The sequence below is a fragment of the Pseudopipra pipra genome, chromosome 9 (genome assembly GCF_036250125.1).
Source record: "Pseudopipra pipra isolate bDixPip1 chromosome 9, bDixPip1.hap1, whole genome shotgun sequence".
Taxonomy (NCBI): Eukaryota; Metazoa; Chordata; class Aves; order Passeriformes; family Pipridae; genus Pseudopipra; species Pseudopipra pipra.
This window is the reverse complement of record NC_087557.1, coordinates 3,836,317-3,856,898: the sequence shown is the minus strand read 5'-3', so window position 1 is coordinate 3,856,898 and position 20,582 is coordinate 3,836,317.

Below are 20,582 nucleotides of genomic sequence, written 5' to 3'. Positions count from 1 at the left end.
CAGGTAAGAAGTTCTTCCTCATCAGTTTCTGTCTGTTGCCTCTCACCCTATTGTGCGGCACCACAGAGCAGAACCTGTCTCCATCCTTTCTGGCACCCCCCTCTCTTTAGATATATGTAGATATATGTACACAGATATATGTACACGCCCCTCTCAGCTGTCTCTTCTCGAGGCTCAGCGGGTGCAGCTCCCTCAGACTTTCCTCCTAAGGGAGATTTTTTTCAGTCCCCTTATCTGTCCCTCCACTGGAGCCCCGGTTTGAGGGTTTAAATTCAATTAAAGGGCGGTGTCCGGGGGAGGTGCGGAAGGGCAGGAACGACGGAAAAAAAAAAAAAAAAACGGCGTCCGGGGGAGAGTAGTCTGAATTGGGTTATGGGGCGCTGCCCCACCTCACCCATTGGACTCAGCGCTGCCGGCCGTGAGTCTGTCTCAAAGCGCCGCGGGGCCACGAGCATCCGCCGGGCACTCCCGCCAGAGAACCGCCGCGGCTTCTCCTGCCCGGGCCGGCCCGCGCGGCGCCCCCCCTTGCTGGTGGCTCACCCGCCCCTCGCGGGCGGGGCCCTGCTGGGGCCGCGGGCGGCCCTTCCCTCAGACCTTCCCCGAGGCGGGGCGAGGGTGACGCGCACCCCGTGGTGGCCTCGGCGGTGAGCTTCCCCCGGACGCCTCAACGTCTGCTTCTCTGGCAATATAAACCCTCAGGGTCTTGTTTCTTTCAGCTCAGGGTGAGGGCCGGCGCTTCCCAGCGCGCACTGCGGTGTATGCTAATCTCGGACCGCCCATTCGTCGGGAGAGGAGCTGGGGGCGTGTCCCCGCGCGGCTCGTGACGGGGCTCGGCCCTTCCCATGAGGGGCTGTGGGGACACGGCCCGCTGGGGAGGGGACACGGCCCGCTGGGGAGGGGACACGCCTGCGGCAGAGGTGTGGCCAGGAACGGCGTGCAGCCGGCGTGGGGCTGGGGTCCCTTTGTGATGGACCGTGGGGCCAAAACCTTTCTGTGATAGGCTTATGGGGTTGGGTCCCACTCGCGACGGGCTGTGGAGCTGGGACTGAAACCTGCCTGTGATGGGCTGTGGGGTTGGGACCCACTCGTGACAGGCTGGGGGATCATGACCAGCCTGTGATGGACTGTATAAGTCCAAGCCCTGTTTGCTGTGGGGGCGGGGGAGCCAAAACCTGCCTGTACAGATTGCTGGGGTTGTGGATCACTCGTGACAGCACGTGGGGTTGGGACCTACTGATGGCAGACTGTGGGGCTGGTGCCCTGTGGTGCCAGGCTGGGTTCCAAGCCCTGTAGGCTGTGGGGCTGGAGCCCACTGGTGATGGGGCTGGAGCCCACTGGCTGTGGGGCCAAACCCTGCCTGTGCCAGCCCGTGGGGTCGGGTCCAGCCTGCCTCGGGCAGCCCCGGGGAGGGCAGGGGGCAGTGGGTGAATGTGCGGGTAGCTTTAAAACTCCCCCAGACCCACAGCCTCTGCAGCGCTGGGGCTGTTGACTTTTAATAAAAACGGAGTATCGAGGTCGATGCAAACTCGGGGCACCTGCCTGGGTAGATATAGGTGCCCCTACCTGGCTTTCCCTCTTTCCAGGGTCGCTTGCCTCCAGGTTTGGCTCCCAGGACTGCAGAGCTGGGAGTGACCGGCTGAGCCCGGGATGCTGTGCTGGTGTGAGTCGGGCTGACTGCAACACACAATTCCGGTGAGTTTCCTGAGGATGGGGCTCTTAGTTCTGGGATGCTTCTGCACTGTGGGTGCAGGGTGAGGGACCCCCACCTTGCTGTGTGTCTCACAGCCCTGTGTGCTGCAGCCCTGCACCCACAAACCTCTATGTCCCTCAGTCCCAGCTGCAGGATGCTTTGGGCAGCCCTTTGGAGGGGGCAGTGTGTTGTTGCCTTTTGGCTTTGTACAGGCTTTTTGCAGCCCCTCAGACCTTTGAGCTGATTTAAAGAGGCTGTGAGTGTGTAAATCTCTCAGCTCGGGCTTTAAACATCCTGCTTTTCCAAGACTGAACATGGTTTGTCCTGTTCCTCAGGCAGTCTCTTTTTTGGAGGAAAATGGTAAATGCAGGGCTTTTTCTTGCTTGAGGAAGTTGCAGATCTGGCAAATAATTTTAGAAATAAATCCTGTGGTTTTAGGATTGCTCCTCAGATCTTTAGTTTCTGACTCTACACTTGATCCCCGAGGTTATAAGGAGTCAGATAGCAAAAGTTTTCTGAAGTAGAGTATAAGTAAGCAAATCCCCATAGAGGCAGCTTAGTGTGCAGCTATGCACACAGGGCTCAGGAGGTTCCTTGCTTGAACGTGGCCTGTTGCACTCTCCATTCCAGGGGGGTTTGGAGATCAAGAGTCATAAAAGATTAGAGGCTGAATCAGCCTTACCTGAGTTGGGGATCAACATCAATGAAGGAACTAAAAAACAAAGAGGCTGTGAGTGACGGTGGTGTCTCGGTTTTTTGTGAGAGGTGATCTTCCATTAGGTTTTTCCTGTGGAAACGTGGAGGTAGTCTGTCTGCTTGGACTAGGAGGGCTGGAGGAGCAGATTTTTTCCTGTGGGGCTTTGGTTTATTTGGAGGAATCCTGGGGGAACCTGGGTGCCTGGAAGGTTTGCCCGTGAGTTGCTTTCTTATGGCCTCCCGGTGAACTCGAGGTAAACCGGGACTAAGATTCCCTTTTTTCTTCCCGTCCTCTCCTGAGAGCTGTGGAAATGCATTAACCTGATGCTAATTGTTACCGTGACTGATGGCAGCAATTAGGGTCTGTAATCCGAGATCCAGTCTCCGCACGTGGAGTGCTGCAGTGCTGCCTGGGGAAGCTCTCTGCTAAACACCCTGAGCTGGGATGCTTCCAGGAAGCCCTGGGGTGCTCCTAAACGCTACCACCCTTAGAGGGAGGTGCGTGTGTTCCCTGGGCTGGGCTGACTGTGCCCAAAGCAGTGATTTAATTCAGAATTACACACCTGGTCTGCTGGAGTTTGTTTCCTCCGGCAGCATCCTGCTGTCAGGGTTGCTGAGAGGAGGCACTGCCGTGCCCGGCATTGCAGTTCGGGCATCTCTGTCCGTGATGCTTCAGTCCCACGTGGGTCCCGCAGGGCACGGCAAGGCCACGCTCATTTAGAGCTGTTATTTATTAAAAGAAGTGCTGGGTGATGACCCTGTCTCTGTCCCTTCAGCTCCCGGTGACATCGGTGACGCAGCTGGTCTTACGAGGTCACTCATTTCCCTCTGTTTAATGATCTGCCGGCGAAAACGAGCTTTCCTTGCTCGCTGGAGTGTCACTGGGACATGAATATTAATGAAACCCCGGTGGTCCTGTGGCGCTGTCACGGCCGTGGAGGGCTCATTTGGAGCTGCTGGGCGGCGCAGGGAACACCATGATGGAGTGATAATAAAGTGTTGGTGAACTTTGCTCCCAGGTGCTGCTCAGGACTCAGAACTTGCAGGCTCCTGTCGCAGCAAGATGAGGCTGGTCTGGTGTTTTCCAAAGCAGGGGCACAGCACCGTGAGCATTAGCAAGGGAGGGATCCATCCCTCAAACATCCATGGGCATGTTTTGGGTGCTGCAGGCGCAGGAGAGTTTGGTGGTTGCAGCTTCAGGTGGCAAATGATCTGGTTAACGGAACTTAAAAGTTTTCCGAGGTGGAACTGGGGAGAGGGCAGATGCAATGCAACTTGTATTAAAAAGGTCTTTTTGGGCTACTGGTATGAAAATCACCATTAGGAATGGGATGTGGCTGTTATATAAGTACAAGTGAAGAGCATGATCTTAAATCTGAAGGCTGCTTTAGTCCAGGCAAGTCCCTTCCAGCTTCTGTTACCCTGTGTGGAAAAGTCAGGATAACTGAGCTTTTGTGAATAAAACAATTGGTTTTTGGAAAAAAGAGGCTTTTTACATGCTATTGTGGAATATATCACAGAGTACACTGTGCTTTTAAGAAGAGTATATATTATATCTGTGCTCGAATGGCAGCAAAATTGCTCCCCAAAAGATAAACAGGGAGAGAGAGCCACAAATGTTGCTCTGAACCCTTCTATGGCTCCTGCAGTGAGGGCCCACGGTCAAGCTGTGTGGGGAAGAGGGTTGGTGACTCTTATTTTCCTGTTTGTGACGAAGGATCTGCTTCTCTCGTGCTGTAATGCAGACCTGACTTGCCTCTGCTTTTGCTTAGAGCAGTATCTTCCCCTCCTGCCTCAGGTGTTCCCTGGCTATGGAGGTTGCAGGGGAGCCCTTTCTGCAGGGATTTCTGCTGAACTGAGGCCATAAGATTTTGGCAGTGCCTGGTTTTAGTAATGGGCACTCAAATATACACGTTTCTCTCAAAACCTTCAAATACTGGTGCCTGTAGGAACTGCCCCTTCCTGACCATGTTATATTGCTGTGCAGCCCCTTGCTGTGTTGAGGGACCATTCCAAACTCCTCTGAATCAAAAGGAGCACTGCCTTTCTGGCATATCCTGCTGGATGTGGCACAACTGAGCTCATTTAGGCTTAAAAAAAGGTGGGTGTTGGCCTATGTGATCTCCAAGCCTATGGCCAGTGCAAGTTGTTGTGTCTTAGCAGTGTGGAAAACCTGCTGCAGTAGGAAGACTAATGGGCTGCATTAGGGAAGGATGCACATGGATACAGATACTGTTGGACTTGATGGTCTAAGAGGTCATTTTCAACCTTAGTGATTCTATGATTCATACTTCTCATCTTTGCTAGGGCACACTGGAGACCCTCAGCCCCCTAAGGATCTTAGGAAAGACTGACCTCCCAAATCCTCTCAGACCTTTTGCCTGTGTTCTGGAGCATAATCCTTATGAGTAAGAAGCGGGAGGGGCTGCTGTACCTGTGAACCCTGAGGGATCTGTGCCACTGCTCTTGGAGATTTAAAGGTCTGAATATGACTTTGAGGATGTGGATTATATTCATGAAGGGGAGAAAAAAGCAAAAAAAAAATAATTACTAGAAGCCTTTGGGTGCATAGGGTAAAAGCATCATCTTTCCTGTCATGCTTGTCTTGAGCAGAGATGGTATCTAGTGGTAGGGTGAAGAGAAGTTGGATGCTGTCTGGTGTTAATTACAGAGGGAAAACCACATGAAAATCAAACGAAACTGAATCCTACTGCATTTGATATTCCCAGAGTTGAAGGCCTTGGTATGTCTCATTAGTTTAAAACCCCTGATGGAGAGAGCTCAGCTTCGAACGGGGAAATTGATATGACACTGAGACCTGGGAGAGGATTAGCTGCCTGCCTCGGAACCTGTCCAGAGGAGTCGAACATGCAAATGTTCCCTGAGAGCAGCTCCCTGCGAGAAGGATGCTGGATAATTAAGGCCCCTGGGACCACGCAGTTGCAGTGAGGGAGGGATAAGGTCTGTGCGTGTGGAAAGTCCTGCCACTGTGTTCTCTCTGTGGGGGAAATACTGCATGGGCTGTACAGACAAGCCCAAAGCTTTGTGTGTGCTTGGCTGCTGGTAAAAGAGATGCTCTGTCTCACTTCTTAGTGGGATTTGTAGGTGCTGGATTAGGATTGAACTACACAGAGAATGGCATTCTGGGCCTAATGTGTTGGGCTGTCTGGCAGAGGTGTCTACAAGGTGTGTGGCTGAGGCATAAGCCTGGGTTTGGCCAACAGGTGACTTGAGCTTTTGTAGCAAAGAGTTTGGATCCATTCTGGGACCCTGCAGAGATACTGAGGGCCTAGAGCTCAGTGGCCAAACACATCTGATTGCTGTGACCTGGTGCCTTTACTCTAATGGTGTGAAAACCGGAGCACTGAGGCAACGTGTGGAGAAAACTGCAACTGCTTTTTTTAGTGCTCGAGCTGGTGTTAGCCAGGGAATGCTGGCCATGGGATGTGCTGTGCCTGCCGGTTTGCACCTGTGAGCCCCACTGCTTTGGGCCCTGCTGGGTTTCCCCTGCTGACAAAGCGTTCTGTAACAGCCATGCGTGGAGAGAGGACATTTCCCGTTTGCTCCTGCGAGCCCCAGCTGTGCCGTGTGCGCTCTTGGGCGAGGTGCTAATGATGAAGAATCGGCGGCACACCGGGGTTTTCAGCAGTACTTTGCTGCTTTTGAAAACAATGTGTTTGTGGGCTGGCTGTGATCTCTGTGGCAGGTGGAGATTGCAGACCATACCAGCATCTCTGGTACTCGGAGGGCAGTCTGGGGCTGGAACGTTGCAGTCCTCAGGCAGGATTACTGGAAGGGAGAGCAAGACAGGACCCACTGCTTCCAGCAGGGGGATGGAGGCTGTGGAAGCCTGCAGGGATCTGGCTATCAGCACCATGCCTCTGCTTTGGACAGAAACCAAGTAGCCAGGAGGTGAGGATTTGTGTCCCTCCCTCGGAGGGAAATCTTATCTCTGACTGAAGCAGTGACTTGGGGCAGGGATCCTCCTTGCCTGTCCTCTGCCTGGGCATGTCCAAAGCCCTGCTTAAAATAAACAGACCTTCAGGTTCTCTGTGGGAAGAGCAGCTCCAGTGAGGAGCCCCAGAGGAGAACACTTATCCCACCACAGGGCATTGCTCCCGCTGATGTTGCCATGCTGGAGAAGAGACTGGCAAGAGCAAGGAGCTGTGTTTTATGTAACTTCATGGTGTCTCAGCTCCCATCTGAGGGTAGCCTAGGTCAGGACTCACCAGCTTGGAAAACATATCAATGAGGAGGACTTCAGACACCAATAAAATCACCCAAAAAGGTGATTAGGAGGAAATTGTCTGTTGTTTCCTACAGGGTAAGAAAATAATGGACTGCAGGTTTAAATCAAACAGCTTTACATGCTCTGCATGTGTGGGAACTAATTCAGCCCTGGAAACTTGTCCTGGGATTTTGTGGTGGCCAGAAAAATATCATGAACCTTTAAAAAGGAACTTGGCAATTTCATGGCAGATAACTCTTGATGATGGGCCTAAACACAGCCCTGAAGCGATTTACAGCTTGGGAGTTTGTAAGTGCTGGGCTGCTAGGAGCTGGAGAAATGTCCTGGGAAAACACCTCCACGTTCCACCTTCTGTTCAGCTCTTTGCATTAGCATCAACTCGGTTGCTGTGGGAGACAGGAAGGAGTTAGAGGGACCTACAGTCCCTTGGCTGACGGCTGTCACGATTGGACAAGGGTGGGTAAGTGACCTTACCACACTTCCTCTGAAGTGAGACACTCCCCCCCCCCCCTTTTTTGGGAGGCCAGGATCAAAAGAGCCATTTCAGGTCTAAGACTGGTGCCATGTGTTCCTCGGTACAGGCAGATGCTCGAGTGACTCCTCCAATGCCCACGCCTCCCTGTGCAGGAGTTGAGGCTGTGTTTAGGGAGTTGCTCGGTGACAGTTCTTCTGGGCAGGTTTAGAGAATTAAACAGTAAGTAGGATTAATAAAAACACATCAAAATATGTAAACATATGTATCACATCTCTTTTTGATAATGAAGGAGCAGTTAATAAGTATTTGCAATCAATGTTCCTACCTGGAAGCTTTTTCTGAAAGCATTTCTGAGGCTGCTCAAACAACCCATTTATTTCTATCATTTTAACAATCTGTTTTCCCAAGGCAATTGAAATTATTAGCTCAGAGAGCTGTTTCCCCTCCTCTCCACCCACGACAAGCTCCATTTTACAAAGCCATTGCTTGGTCTCTGGCTTCTGGCTGTGTCCTGAAAGGCTGGGGAAGATCCTGGACCCGGTGCTGGCTGGGATCCTGCTCTGCTGGAGGTACTGGCAGGGCAGGGGGGCAGCCTTTAGTGACAGTGATTAACTGGGTTATAATCACTCATGTTGAGATCCCTACCTAAAAATCAGCTCAGATGGGAGCTAGGAGTTGCCTTGATGCCCGGCCTGGGTGTAGGTGTGCACTGGAAACACTTGTACTGGCTGAAGGAGCACGGGTTTGGCAGTTTTGGGAGCAAGGCACTTCTTATGCTGTCTTCCTAAAGCAGCACCTCCCACTGATGTGTCCTGAAGACCTGTAGTACACTTCTTAGTCATCCAACCTCTGTGCCTGGTGCTTTGAGTGCCTTGATGAGCTGTTGTATACATCCCAGTTCTCCTCTGGTGTAGAGAGAGCTCCTGCTGCTTCCAGGGTGTGTGAGCATCACGTAGGTGTGGATGACTACTTTGGGCTGTTGGATCAATATTTCTTCCTCACAGCAGTGTGTGTGTGGGTGGCTGGTTCCCAGAACAATGCTGTGCCTTCTTGAAGACTCGGGTTAGTTGGGGGTGGTGCAGGAATAGTCTAGGTCTCCCAGCACATCCTGACCTGGGCACATCCCAGGACAGGGCTTGAAAAGGTCAGTGCCAAAGGTGTGGGATCATCCCTGCCTGTTAACAGAAGCAATTCATTCTTGGCTAAGGAAAGATGACAGGTGATGAGTGAAAACTTCAGCTTCCAGAGCTCTTCCCCATGTACTAAGGATTTCAGTTCTCAGGCTGTACTGCTGCTTTGCCTTTCCCTAGGGAGATGGGAGCCATGTGGCTTTGGTGTTCTGCTGTTCCTTGGGGTTATTCCCTGTCCCCCTCTCCGAGGATGTGTTCGGGCTCTGCTTTGCAAGATAACTAATAGGGCTGTCAGACCCCTTGTCCCAACAACCTGAGAAGACAAATAGTCCAACATGTGCAGCCACCTTCCCAGGTCCTCCGGCCCCGTCGGGAGCCGGCGTGGTGACGGATGTGCTGACAAGAGGGGCTGACACAACTGGGTCGGTGTGAGTGTCGGAGGGGTGGAAGCCGTGCCTCCTTCTCCCCTCTGCTCGGCACCCCAGCGCCTCTGGGCCAGACAGTGGCCACTTATCACCCCCTCCTTCAGTGACTGCTCTAAGCTGGCAGCACCAGAGCCTTGTCTAGAAGAAAGACACTAGTCATGGTCCTAACACTCTGCTGTGGAGCTGCCATCTGTCCTCTCCTTGGATATCGCTGCCAGGGCAGCCTGGGAACATAACCCAGTGCTGATGTTCTGGCAGGTAAACATCTGCTTAGACTGTGCTCTACGCCTCTGCCTTCCCAGCTCACCGTGGTGCTGCCTTCCCTCCAAGAAGGTGAGCTTCGTGTACTTGTGTATACAGATGTGTGTCTGTATGTATATATTTTTAGAGAGCTCCAACTTTGTGCTTTGCATCTTAATGCCTCTTTCCTTGCCCAGCCTCCTACAGCCTCTCCTCTCTCATCTGAAGCCAGCCCATGTGCTGTGGGAAGGGTTGCTTGTTTGGAGAGGGACCGTGCAAATAATCTTATGAGTTTCTCCCTTTGTAGACGGGTGAGGAAAATTTGGCAAAGCAGCTGCGAGTGGGTCTTGTGAGCGTCCTGGAGCGATGAGCTGAGAGCCCTGAGCCAGTCTCACTGTGCAAAATCCATTAGCCACAAGCAGAGCTGCTTCTGAGCTCAGCATTCAGTACCTGTTACGGCCTGAATTAGTCCCTAATTTCTGTCCCTTACAGTTAAAATGACTCAGACATTTCTTTTTGAGACGAGGTATTGCTTCTGACTAAGTACCCTACGGTCATGGCTCTACTGACTATTAAATTGTTCTCAGGAATGCAGTGATCGTCTCGTCTCCGGGTCAGGGTGGGCTGGTGCCAGAACTGCGCCTTGCTGTGGGGCTGGAAGAGGCTCTTTGCTTTGCTGTAGGAGAGCAAATGCTGAGATACATCTGAGGACTCAAAGGCTGCAGGTTTAATAAGATCAATACCACCTCTGCAAAAGATTACATGGTATACTAGGCAGCAAATAGACCACTTCTGCTGGATTTGGAAACCGTTTATGGAGTCTATTAGGGACGGTGAGGTAGAAGGGACGTATCCAGAGTGAATTGCACAGTCACAGTAGTTGAGACCAAGGATTTTGCAGTCTGTTAAATAATGGAATTAAAATCAAAATAAATTAGAAAGTTGTGTCCAGGAAGCCATACCTGCAGCCACATCAACAGCAGAAGAACACAGGAGAAAAATGCTGCCCGAAAGATGAGTGTTTGCTCCTGTATCCGTTGGCCAGTGCTGTCCTCCTTTTGTTGGGATGAAGAGAGAGTCAAGGGGGAAGCTTGGAGAGATCCTCACTGCTCCCACCCAGCAGGCTGTTGGGTCTTCCACCCCTCAGCTGGCAGGTCAGAGGGTGTCTTGTGCTGTGGAACATCCCCTTTTCCCTGACTCCATCCCATGTGGCACACCATGTGTTCTGCAGCCAGGGTTAATGCTGCAGTCCTCAGTGGGCTGGCTTGAGCTGAGGAGCAGCTTTTGGGAGCAGCCACTCTGTTGGCCTTGTTTGTGCTGCCCTTGTGCTGCCATCAGCTCCTGTGGTGTGCCCTCGGAATAATTAACTCTAATAACACATGAGCAATGGCCTGCCTGGTCACCCTCCCTGCTCCTGGGGAGCTCAGCTCCTGTCATTCCTCCAATGCTCTGTCCGGTCTCATTTGAAATGCCTTGCAGGATGAATTACAGTGCTCCAAGGGAATCTGCAAAATAGGATCACAGGCCAATTGAATCCATCCGCAAAATGCGGGAGGATGATATATGGCCCTATGGGTGGGTTCTGCCCCCTTCCTTTTTTTATTTTATTTTAAAGCTCTCGATAGTAAGAACAACACATACTTAAGGACCAAGCTCTGTGGTGTAACGAGGAGCTGGATTGGGCCTTGCTGACTGAAGGTGGGGGATGCAGAAGGGAAGTAGGGAAGCAAGGGGGGATTCATACCATCTTCTGCCCAGTCTGGTCTCTCCAAAAGCAGAATAGTGCCTGGGAGTGTTCCATGGGGTAAAGTGTGCTGGATTTAATTCTGGGAGAGGCTGGAATTACCAGCTATGGGGGGTGGGGTGGCGTTTACAGACAAATAACAACATGCCTGAGTCAGTCAAAGCAGCCTCAGTAGGAGCTATGCAGGAGCTGTGACCCACGTGGAGATCTTGGTACCCCAGACCACCTAAGGGCACAGGGGCAGCTGAATGCAGCCCTCAGGGTCTCATTTAGCAATTCCTGGCTCCGTGGGGAGCGTGGCCAAGGTTACCCACCCTGGCCCTTGGCCCTGATGTGGTCGGGCTGCCAAGGAAGAGGTTTGACCCCCTTGCATTTTGGGTGAGTTGAGGTTGGGCTGGTGTTACCTCCTCCTCCAGCTGGGATGCTCCAGCCATGGCCCAAGGGGGAAGGGAAATGAATTAAACCCATCTTCAGACACGTTTATATTGATTCTGTCACATTCTTGCTGCTTGCTGACAGGTGATGGATGGCTCATAATGCGACCGGCACAGTACATTACGTTTCCCATCCAGGGACTCCTAAATCATTTCAAATTTTCAAATTCCCTAATCAATATTTTATCAGTAGCAGAAGAAAGCGGAACAGACCCATTTCTCAAGAGGTAGGAGAAGGAGCGTGTGTGGACGCGTGCCTGCACATACATAGGCATGGGAGTTTGGGTATTTATAATCACAGCTCCGCTGCCCTTAGTACAACAATTATATCTGCAACCAGAAAAAATAAGTACACAAGTAGGACCTGAAGTGATGCTTACATTTAAGTGACTTCAGGATAAAGTAAATTAGAGATTTGGGGTTCTGATTGGAACGTGGAGGGTTAATGCTAAGTGGTGTTTGGGCTCATCTCTCAGCCAGTTGCTCCATCCTTACCTGGGGTAGAGGCAGGTGGAAACACGCCTAGTTTTTTGAGGAGGAAATTGGATTTGCAGCCACCTGTAAAGCAGTGGGGCTCAGATCTGTCACTTGGCTTTGAAGCAGTAGTAGGGAAATATCCCTGGCAAGGCTGTCTGGAGGTGGCTTATGTGGCCCAGGTGGTTGGTTGTGTGGAATTTTATCTGAGCATGATGTTGCTTTCTTGGGACTGGAGTGCAGTGGGCAAGGAGGGATTCTATTGCTGCCATGATGTGTTGACTCCTGGTGAATGCTGAAATACTGGAAGGCTAGGTGGGAATGTGCTTGCAGTCATGTGCTTGAGCTGGTGCCTTTCTACTGCTCTGCTGACACTTGCTGTTCCAATAGGATGTGATCCAGGTGGGACCTGGTGTGATGGGGCTGAATGAGGAGAGAGAGGGAAGTACTGGGGCATTTCAGAGGAGGTGCAGGTGGTCTCTGTGATGTTAGGCTGCTGTGGGAAGTGGCTGGTTCCAGACTGAGACTTGGTTTCGATGACTTTGCATGTGTTCCACATTGGGCTACCTTCACCAGGAGCTCCTAGTTCCTGCCTGGTATCTGGCTTTCTGCTGGGCTTTGGGGTGGAAGAGTTCAGGGAAGAATGAAGCTGTTTCCCTCTGTTGTGGGAGAGGGGTGTGTGTCTGTGAGAAGTGGAAACAGCTCAGGGCTTCATTCCTTCCCCTTCAGAAGATGACCCTGGTGAGAAAACCAGGCAAGGGGTGCAGGGGCATGTCTGTCTGCCCCAAGGATGGCTGTTTTCCCCAAATCTTCCCTGTGCTGGTGGTCCTGCGTGTGCTCCCTGCATCCCCTGACCTCTCCTGTTCAACAATCTCTCTCCGTTCAATTACTCATTCTCTTAGACTCTTGTTTTGTATTCCCAGGCTGGATGTTTTCCAAGTAAAAGATTTATTCTTAAGCTATTTTTTTTTCCTCCCTGCGAAGACAGCCTCCAAACAGCACAGATGTGAGGCTAAACATAACCTTCCTTGTTACTGTCACCTCTCCTCAGTGTTTGCCTGGCTGATCTGGTGTTGTCTTTGCTTCCAAGTGTTGTTTCACAGCTTGGTTGTGGTTTGCTGCTGGAATACATGGGGTAAGCTGGCAGGAGGGAGCAGGGTCACTGGTCTTGGGAGCGTGCAGTGGAGCTCAAGGATGGCACTTTCAAACCTCTGCTGACTTCCTGGCCCTTTCCCAGGCTGCGTGAGGACCCTTGGCCCTTTTGGCTGGTGTGGTGGCATAGGTTGCACAACAGGAGAGTCAGACTCTGGTGGTAGAGGTAGTTTAAGTGAAAAGCTGTTTTTTATAGAAAAAACTTTGTGCCTTTCCAACCTCTGCACAGTTTAGGGGAGAAACACATGCTCTTTCCCCAAGGCAGTGGTTGCTTCACCACCAGCGGGGAGGTCTGATGCTACTACATTTTCTACCAACATTTTTCTCTCTATTCAGAGTTTTCTGTGGGCTCAGTTTCAGAGACTAGATCCCTGCTGTGCACATATACAGGTGGAATTTGCTGCTATACCCTTTTCTCTCCCTATTATGCTCAGGGTTTGGCAGGAACAGGAGGGCCTTCGGTTTGTGCTGTCCACACTGCTCCCTTCCCCAGAGGCGTTATGTGTTGCAGGAACCTGGTTGAGTGTTGCAAAAAGACGTGTGGAAATAACTGATTTTCCTCTTCTGAAAGCCTGTACCTGATCTGCAGGAGCAGAAATCCTTTTGAAGAGCTCCTACATACTTTGTGTGTACCGGTGGCAGGTTGTAAGGCTGTTCTCCTTTTTCCTTGGTTAAAGATAAGATTTAATTGAACGAGGGCCACGTTGCTGTTTGCTGTGTCATTTCCTGGTCTGGTGGCTGTTTGGAGCTGGGTGTGAAAGGCCTGTGGTGCAGTGGAGCTCCTTCAGCCATGCTGTGCTGGGCAGTGTCTGCTGGAGCGGAGCAGGAGACGAGGAAAAAAGCTACTGAGCCTCCCGGAGAGACAAGGTATTTGTCACGGAGCTGCCACCAACTGCTCTTCAAAGCGAACTTGGTCACCTAGACTGCCTGCTGCCTTCCCCTCTTTAATGTACAATAGCACAAATTGCCTTCAGCCCCCCACACTTTGGTGTTAACCTCTGCTTGTTCTGCTGCTTTTTGAGGATCCATCACGTGTCTCAGCGTGAGCAGGACAAGAGTCAAACCCAGACCTTGGTGCTTCACAGCTGCCACCTTTCCATACAGGTCTGAGTCCCCATCAACAGCTGATCTAGACAGTGGCTGTATTCAGCTGATAAACTCAGTCCCTTCAGCACAGGAGGTGAAGCCCATTGTTTGGGCACAGGTGGCCTTAAATACTGTTACCCTGGATGAGAGATGTTCTGCAAAACTGTGTACCTGAGGGGGAAAAACAGGCACCTGAAAAACTTTGCTATGGAATTGTGTGATTCAGTTCTCATCTTTACAGTCGTTGTGTCCACGAAAGAGCAGAGAGGCTGGGGAAACTCTGCAAGCAGTGTTGTGAGGTGTAGCTCACACAGGAGGGGATGGGATGAACTGGCTCCCCAAAGGGCAGTGTTTAACCCTCATTTGTCCTTAGGACAAGGAATATGTTCAACTCCAAAGCTCCAGGACACAGGTCCACCCTGTATCTTAGAGATCTCTTCTAACCTAAATGATGCCATATCTTGCATTGTTTAAAACATACTTTGGGTTCCTGGAGGGCTCTTAGGGTAGGAGTTGGGATTATGTCCCTCGGGATAAAACCCTGTGGCAAGCAGATGTCAGCTTGGCTTGTTATCTCCCTCGGCTGGCAGAGCCAAGGTTTTGTTGCACCTTGTGCTTTGGAATGGAGCTGGTTGTGGTGGTAAGGACAAGGAGCTGCTTGGGCAAGGAGGACATGGGCTGAAGATACACAGAGACTTCGTGTCAGAACTGTCACTTTTCAGCCTGACCAGAATACCTTGCAGGGAAGTGAATTTTGGGTAATTTAACAAAGCAACACAAAGGCTCTGCGTGGTTTTCAAACGAGCTGTGATGGCTTGAAGGGGAAATGCCCAGGTGGTTTTAATATCTAGCTTAAGGGAAGTCCCTCTGTTCATTTAGTCTTGATTTAAAGTGTTCTGAGGAGGTGAAATCCTCCTGCCTCATCTGGGTCTAAGCTGGGTGCTGATAAGCAAAGAGCTGTTTTTCCCTGCCAGCTGCTTCTGCCAAGCCAGAAATAGCCTGCCCGAGTAAGCTCACCATAGCAGCATTTCTCATTCAAAAGTTAATAAGCTTTGAAATTGGATTTTAATCAACTAATCTTTGATCCTAGACGCTGGAGCTCGATTAGGAGCGTCCAGTAAACCAAGTTACATCTTTCTTCCCCGCTGTCTCTTTTTTTCCCCAATCTAGCAATGAAAAGACTGGGAAATATTTCAGCATTTGAGGACCTGCGTGTTTTAAGGTTTGTGTTGCCCCTGTTCTTTTTCATCTGATCCATTCCATAAATGAATGGAAAAACTGATCTCTGGTGGACATCTACTCTTCCAAGGTTGTAAATGTCTTTTAACAGCTCCTTTTGGGGAAAGTGCTGGAGCTCTTTTCTAACAAAGGTTTGGATTCAATCAGATGAGGTGGGACAAGTGATAGAGGATCTGCTGTGGCCCTAACCATATCCCTCCTATTCCCAGCATCAAAATAGGGTACCATGAATCCTGCATCCAACAGAATCACAGAGTAGCTGATGTTGGAGGGACCTCTGGGATTTTGCCAGGCTGCAAAGGAAATTGTAGCTGGACTTCAGGGTTATGTAGTTACACTTCCACTCAAGGGGATGGATTGGGTTCAGACCTCTCCAACTTGTTATTCCACTTCCCCATAAATCTAAGCAAGCACTCCTGTCTTAGTTTACCCTGCAAACACTTTTCTCTTGATCTGATAGAGTAGAGGCTGATTTTATTTTTTTTGAAGCTATATTTAGACTCTGGTGCACCGGCACCCGCTTCCCACAGCAATGCTGGCTTAGTGAGCTCCCTGGGGACCACACAGTTCCTCCTGTGCTTCTGGAGTGGTCAAATCAAATGGGAGAGCTTTCTTTTGTCAGCAGGGTAGTCTTGTTATCTTGAGCCACTCCAGACACTGCTGTTTTGTCCAGGGTCAGGGCTGGACTCTGTAATGAGCATCTCATTCCCTGACATCTCAGCACATGAGCTGCTGGGAGAGTGGTTCAAAGGCTGTGGTGTGGGTTTGCTGCAGGTGGTTTGGGTCTGACAGTGTATTGGTGCTGGGCAAGCTGATGGTGCTGCCTCTGAGCAGAGTCTCTGTTTGTCTCTGCTCTCCAATACTTCTCCCAGCTGTTCCAGAGGATGTATTTCCCTTGCCCTGGGCTATGAACATCCATCTAGACATTTATCTTCCTTCGTCTGAGGAAGGGCAGCGGTGGGGGTGTAATGGTCCTTCTGAACACTATTTACAACGTAGAACATCTCTCCCATATAAAACTGCCCTAATGGCCAGGTTTTACTGTTTCCAATCCTTTTCAGGGGGTTTAAGCCCTGTGATGGTACTTGCCAGGAATATGAACTGTGGTATGTGAGCTTTAGGGGCTGTCCAGCCTGTGCTAGGTTGACAGGTAGCTTGAAGGGAAGCTGGTCTACTGGACAGGACTGGCCCTATGGAAAACAGTGTGCTTAGGGTGAGTCAGCCTCCCCTGGAGGTGATGCTTCCAGCCAGCCACAGCCACATGATAAATGAAAAGTGACATTAATCTACCAACCCCCAGGCCAGTGCAGTTAGAGAGCTGATCATACCAAATTGAAGAGGGATGAAGTTACCCTGGTTGGTGTCCTCCAAAGGCTCCGGGTTTTACAGATCTGGGGGGTGCTGATCCCCAAACCTCCCCAGGCTGAAAGTGGCTTTCAGTGGTCCTCAGCTGGGCTGATCCTTAGAGGGAGTCCAGAGCAGGTTTGATGCCCTGCAGAATAGCAGATGGGGTCCCAGAAGCTTTTCCCAGGGCATGCTCAAAATAGAGGGGGTCTTGCCTTATATAGCCCCAGCTGTGAAGAGACTGTGGCCTTGCACAAGGCAGTCTGCTGAGCCTTTCTCAGGTTTCTTTCTCCCCTCTTTTCCCTTCTTACTTGCTGTGTCTAGCTAGGGCTAGTTTTCTGCTTCTTAAATTCAGATAAAGAGCCCCCCAACGAACCTCAGCCCTTTTCTGGGTTACCAAGGACCGAAGTGTCCTCACTCTGGTGGCATTTGGTGGTCAATTATTTTGTGAAGCTTTTTGGAGTGAAGCTGCCCAACCCCACAACACAGCAGCAGGTCTGGAGTGGCTAAACAGCATCACAGGCCTCAGCTTGTCCTCCAGGCTCTGTGAGATGTGTGAACAAGCTGCCAACAGCCATGGTGAGTGTGAAGACCAAATCCCATGCCTGCTTTGGGATGTGTGAACAGTTGCTTTGACCTTCTTAGGGCTTCCCATTGCAGTGTTTCAAGGCCTGGTTTCTGACAGGGCTCTGCCTCTCCCAGCTTGTGTCCAACTCTCTTGCCTGCTTGACCCCAAATCTGAGCATGAAATCAGGTTTGGACACTTCTCCATGTGCTGTTATCATGTGTGTGAGGGAAGACAACAGGCATAGCTCAAAATAACTAAGAAGAGGGTACCAAGCTCTATCCCCTCTTCCTCATCCTCTTCTCAAGACATTTCCTCCTTGTTACTGCCAACCATTGGAAGGACTGGGATCGCTGGAGACATCCCTTCTGGAGAGTGAACAGAGTTAGAGCTACAACTTTCAAATCTGAAACTTTTCAGATGGTGCTTGGATGGAAAGGCTCCATGTCCAGTGAGTGGTTTCCTTATTTTTTTTCAGGAAAAAGGGAAGGCTGAATGAATTGTGTTGTGCAGTTAGAGGTAAGAAGCTCATGGAATTTTGAGTTCCTGAGGGTCTGCATGAGTTGAGAATAGAGGAGACCCAATTTTTAGTCCTTCTTCCACATGATTTGGAACAATCTTGAGCTTTTTCTCCCTGCTCAAGGCCTAAGGAACCCCTGATTTGATCTGTGCTCCATCTCACCTAATGTTTTGGATACATCTCCTTGAGAAAGGTTGGCAATATTGAAATAGAACTTTTAACCGTCTTTTTCATGGTTGTGTTGTGTTGTGACAGGTTTGGATATGGTTATGGGCACTAGTAGGAGGATGCTATAGAAATGCTATGTGCTGTGATTGTGCAAGCCTGGGCAAGTGGGAGGAAGAAGGATGGAAATCTATTGTAAAACCATTGTTCCACAGGAAGGAGAGGGTGTTTCCCTGGGAATGTTTTGAAGGGCTGGTGCTCTGTGGGCTGACAGAAGCCAGTCTGTCCATTACTGTGGTTTTGGGGTGGGTCCCAGGGGTCCAGCTGGGATGAACCACTTGAAAGATTTGATTATGCTTAGAAGTTTAGACTGGGGACCCACCAGAGACATTATTCTTTATTTTTCTTTTAATGAGGACAGAGCTTTTCTATATCCTTAAGGACCAGACCCTGGACTCCCTTGCGTATGGATGGCAGTTCCCAACTCTTCCCTGGAGGGCTGGGGCTGTCCTGGGTGAACTACAGATTTTGATTGCCCTTCTCCCTGTCCTAGCACAGAGTCACCACCAGCTCAGCCCAGGATGTGTGGCTCATCCCTATCAAAGGACAGAACTCACTGGAAGGAAGTCATGTCCAGGTGGCAACCCCCAGGGACTGGTTTGCAAAGATTTGCCAGAGCTGTGGCAGCCACAGAGTCACTTAAGTTCCAACAGCAAGCTCTTTGGTGCCAAATCCCATTTGTATCACTGAGAAAAATGGTAAAATCATTGTTAGGTGTTCACTAAAATACTCTAAATTTTACAGAACACGAAGCATGAGTCAGGCACTGAAACCAGCATCCAAAGGAGGGAGGGAGTGGGGAGAGGCAGCAGGAGTGCTTATGAAATATTTTGTTTCACTGGCAAGAGGACAAGAAATAATTGGGCCCTAAATCAAGGAAATGGGAGAATAGGAACAGCAAATCAAGGGAAATGGTGGAAAATTAGGTCTTAGAGTAGAGAAATGTGTACACATGATCACCTGGTGGTTCTGGCAGAGATATATGCCCATAAATCTTCTCTGTTAACCTCTTACCTGCTGCTTTAAGGGGAGTAGTGTCAGGCCTGCTGGCCCCAGCCATCTTTTCTAGAGACTACTGGATTTGGTTTCAACTTGCCTGGTGCTGAGCACCCACTGAGTGACCTGAACCCCCTTCAGAGCTGGAGAGGGAGCTCCTAGGGTGCCTGCAGTCCTTGGGGCAGCCTGGAGACTGTGACCCCCAAGAGAGGATCCACTGTGCAGATCCGTCCTGTGTCTGAGATGGTGTTGGATGGATGGGGTGAGTTATGGAGGACTGTCTTCTAGGGCTGTACTCTGTGTGTGAATATCTTGGGGTTCCTGCTGGCAGGTCTGGTTTACTCCTTGTACCCTGCAAGTTGGTGCAGGTCTTGATTCCTAGAAGGTGAGGTCTAAGCTTTCTCTCTCCAACCATGACTGCAGCTGCATCCCCAACAAGACCCACTAATATAGGATAAGGGGTGTCTCCCTTCCACATCTTGACTAGAAGAGCAGGGTAACCTGTGATGTCCTGCATGGAGCTCCTGCTATTAACCTCTGGGCACGGCACGTCTCGGCAGGTTCTTCCAGCTGCAAATTCTGCTATTAAAAGAAAATAATTTAAAAAATCCCCTTTATGCCTCCCTTAAGATCCCTGGCTTATTTTTCTTATAAAAATAATGAAATGTAAAAATAAAGCTTTCCCTGTTTGCTTTCTGCCAGCCCTCCCTCCCTCTGCACAGTGCTCATTAACTCCCCAAACGCTCGAGTCAGACGCGGCCTCCGGTTAAAAACAGCAACCGCCCTCGTGCCTTTGCCTGTTTCCCAGAAGCTGCAGCCAGACAATAACACCGATGGGATCATCTCCATCAGAAGATGTCAGCCCCTCTGTGAAATTTAAATAACTTGAACTTGGAGTCGGGGGGGGGGAAAAACCCAACCCCAGATTAAAAATAAATAAAGAATGCTGGAAAAAAAAGAAGCCGAAAGAGGAAAGCTGGTGTTTGGAGGAGGGGGCTGAAGAAGCTACTTCTCTGCCTGTCCCTGCTGGGGAGCTGTTTTGGGCAGGCAGGAGTTTCTGCTCCTGGATCACAGGTGATGTGAGTTATGTTGCTGTGTTATTGGTTGGGCTCTGTGATCTTGGAGGTCTTTTCCACCCTTAATGAATCTGTGCTTGTATGATTTTCTGATCGCTCTGGTACCTGGGGGTGAGAGTACTCAGTGAGAGCAGGGTGCTAAATTATTCTGTCGGAAACAAAAGCCTCAGCTGAATGTTGTTTTAAAATAGCCAGCCTGGGCCACGTGGTTTCCAGAGCTCGATTAGGCAAATGAAGACATTGTCTCCTGGATATTTAAGCAGAATGTCTTAAATACCTTAAGGAGTCTTATCTTAAATGTCATAAGGGGTGTCAGGAAATGTCTTAACACAAAAACTGCTCTTGCAAAGCCTTTAATCTGATTTTGTTTGGCTGTTGGTCTGTCTCAGTGGGAATCTGGTGTTGGCCCACCTCTGGCTGCCCTGGGGCAGCTGCTCAAGGAAGGCAAGCCCAAACCCAGGGACTGTTAGGGTGGCACTGCTGATCCCCAAGTCCTGCTTGAAATGGATGTGTGCTCAGGGTCAGGCTTCCCCAGGGGTGTTACTGCAGGGGAAAAAGCCATTGCTCACTGCTTTGGTGTGGGAGGGCTCTCATCCTATTTGGGCATCTGGGCTGAGGGTCCTGGAGGAATCTCTACTTGTCAGCATAGCTCTGTCTGGTGTTACATGGCCCCAGGGCTGAGAGTGCTTAACTCCATCCTGCATTCCCTTTCAAGGCCTGTACACTGTTGGTTTTTTTTTTTTTTCTTTTCTTTTTAGTTATCCTCACTCTGAAGTGATGCAGAGGAGTGAACATTTGTGCCAGCATCAGCTGAGGGTGTCT